Genomic DNA, 3186 nt, shown 5'->3' with positions numbered 1-3186 from the left:
GAGGGGGTTCGGCGGCGACGCTCCCCTGTTCCGACCCGGTCGGGGGAACAGGAAGGGGACGCGGGGGGAGGTGGGCTGGGCCGGGGCGCGGGGCGTGGGTGGCGGCCCAGCTTGGGCCGGGGGGGGTTTGGGCCGCGGGTCCAGTGGGAGGGGGAGGCCTGTTCTTTTTTTCTTTTGACTGTTTTGTTTTCTGTTTTCTCTTATTTGTTTATTTCCTTTTTTGTTTTATTTCATTTAAAAGTATTTAGACATTTTATAAAAATGTGATTTCTCCACCATAATTACCAGTGTATTATTTAGAACCCACTGAACATTTTTGTTTGAATTTTTGAAAACTTTTATTTTCCACTTTTAAATTTAATTGAAGTTTGAACTAGGAGTTTGACAAGGGTGTGGTTCAAATGTGATCTAGCCCTGTTTAGCAATATGATTAGCTTAATCACAGGGGGTTACTGTAGCATGATTCTCAGGGTGTTACATACTCAGACAATCTGAGCACATGCTCACTGATTGAGCTATTCTCCTCCATCTTGTAGGCAAAGTACTTGTCAGAGGTCTCATACCTCTTGACTCGGGCATGAGTCTGAAATACCAATTTCAGCTCTTGGAACATCTTATATGCTTCGTGGCGTTCAAAACGTTTTTGAAGTCCCGGTTCTAAGCTGTAAAGCATGGTGCACTAAACTATCAAGTAGTTATCATACCGAGCTTGCCAAAAGTTCATAACGTCTACATTTGCTCCTGCAATAGGTCTGTCACCTAGCGGTGCATCAAGGACATAATTCTTCTGTGCAGCAATGAGGATAATCCTCAGATCACGGACCTAGTCCTCATCATTGCTACTATCATCTTTCAACATAGTTTTTCTCTAGGAACATATCAAAAATAAACGGGGAGCTACATCGCGAGCTAATGATCTACTGCATAGTTATGCAAATACTATCAGGACTAAGTTCATGATAATTAAAGTTCAATTAATCATATTACTTAAGAACTCCCACTTAGATAGACATCCCTCTAGTCATCTAAATGATCACGTGATCCACATCAACTAAACCATGTCCGATCATCACGTGAGATGGAGAAGTTTTCAATGGTGAACATCACTATGTTGATCATATCTACTATATGATTCACGCTCGACCTTTCGGTCTCAGTGTTCCGAGGCCATATCTGCATATGCTAGGCTCGCCAAGTTTAATCCGAATATTTTGCGTGTGCAAAACTTTCTTGCACCCGTTGTATGTGAACGTAGAGCTTATCACGCCCGATCATCATGTGGTGTCTCAGCACGAAGAACTATCGCAACGGTGCGTACTCAGGGAGAACACTTATACCTTGAAATTTAGTGAGAGATCATCTTATAATGCTACCACCGTACTAAGCAAAATAAGATGCATAAAGGATAAACATCACATGCAATCAATATAAGTGATATGATATGGCCATCATCATCTTGTGCCTTTGATCTCCATCTCCAAAGCACCGTCATGATCACCATCGTCACCGGCTTGACACCTTGATCTCCATCGAAGCATCGTTGTCGTCTCGCCAACTATTGCTTCTACGACTATCGCTACCGCTTAGTGATAAAGTAAAGCAATTACATGGCGATTGCATTTCATACAATAAAGCGACAACCATATGGCTCCTGCCAGTTGCCGATAACTATTACAAAACATGATCCTCTCATAAAACAATTTATATATCATCACGTCTTGACCATATCACATCACATCAAGCCCTGCAAAAACAAGTTAGATGTCCTCTACTTTGTTGTTGCAAGTTTTACGTGGCTGCTACGGGCTTAGCAAGAACCGTTCTTACCTACGCATCAAAACCACAACGATTTTTGTCAAGTGTGCTGTTTTAACCTTCAACAAGGACCGGGCGTAGTCACACTCGATTCAACTAAAGGTGGAGAAACAGACACCCACTAGCCACCTGTGTGCAAAGCACGGCGGTAGAACCAATCTCATGAACGCGGTCATGTAATGTCGGTCTTGGCCGCTTCATCCAACAATACCACCGAATCAAAGTATGACATGCTGGTAAGCAGTATGACTATTATCGCCCACAACTCTTTGTGTTCTACTCGTGCATATAACATCTACGATAAAACTGGCTCTGATACCACTGCTGGGGAACGTAGTATTTCAAAAAATTTGCCTACGATCACGCAAGATCTATCTAGGAGAAGCATAGCAACGAGCGGGGAGAGTGTGTCCACGTACCCTCGTAGACAAAAAGCGGAAGCGTTTACTAACGTGGTTGATGTAGTCGAACGTCTTCGCGATCCAACCGATCCAAGTACCGAACGCACGGCATCTCCAGGATCTGCACACGTTCAGCTCGGTGACATCCCTCGAACTCTTGATCCGGTTGAGGCCGAGGGAGAGTTCCGTCAGCACGACGCCGTGGTGACGGTGATGATGAAGTTACCGACGCAGGGCTTCGCCTAAGCACTACGACGATATGACCAAGGTGTGTAACTGTGGAGGGGGCCCCGCACACGGCTAAAAGATCAACTTGTGTGTCTTTGGGTGCCCCCCTGCCCACGTATATAAAGGAGGGGGGAAGAGGAGGCCGGCCTAGGAGGGGCGCGCCTATAGGGGGAATCCAACTAGGATTCCCAATCCTAGTTGGAGTCCCCTTCCTTTTCCAAGAGGGGAGAGAGGGAAGGAGTAGGAGAGGGAGAAGGAAAGAGGGGGGTGCCGCCCCCTCCCTAGTCCAATTCGGACCAACCCATGGGGGGCGCGTGGCCTCCCCTTGTGGCCCTTCTCTCCTTTCCACTAAGGCCCATGAAGGCCCAATACTTCCCCCGGCGAATTCCCGTAACTCTGCGGTACTCCGAAAAATACCCAAACCACTCAGAACCTTTCCGATGTCCGAATATAGCCTTCCAATATATCGATCTTTACGTCTCGACCATTTCGAGACTCCTCGTCATGTCCATGATCTCATCCGGGACTCCGAACAAACTTTGGTCATCAAATCACATAACTCATAATACAAATCGTCATCGAACGTTAAGCGTGCGGACCCTACGGGTTCGAGAACTATGTAGACATGACCGAGACACATCTCCGGTCAATAACCAATAGTGGAACCTAGATGCTCATATTGGCTCCTACATATTCTACGAAGATCTTTATCAGTCAAACCGCATAACAACATACGTTGTTC

This window comes from Triticum aestivum, chromosome 3D (genome assembly GCF_018294505.1).
Source record: "Triticum aestivum cultivar Chinese Spring chromosome 3D, IWGSC CS RefSeq v2.1, whole genome shotgun sequence".
Lineage (NCBI taxonomy): Eukaryota > Viridiplantae > Streptophyta > Magnoliopsida > Poales > Poaceae > Triticum > Triticum aestivum.
This window is presented reverse-complemented; position numbering follows the sequence as displayed.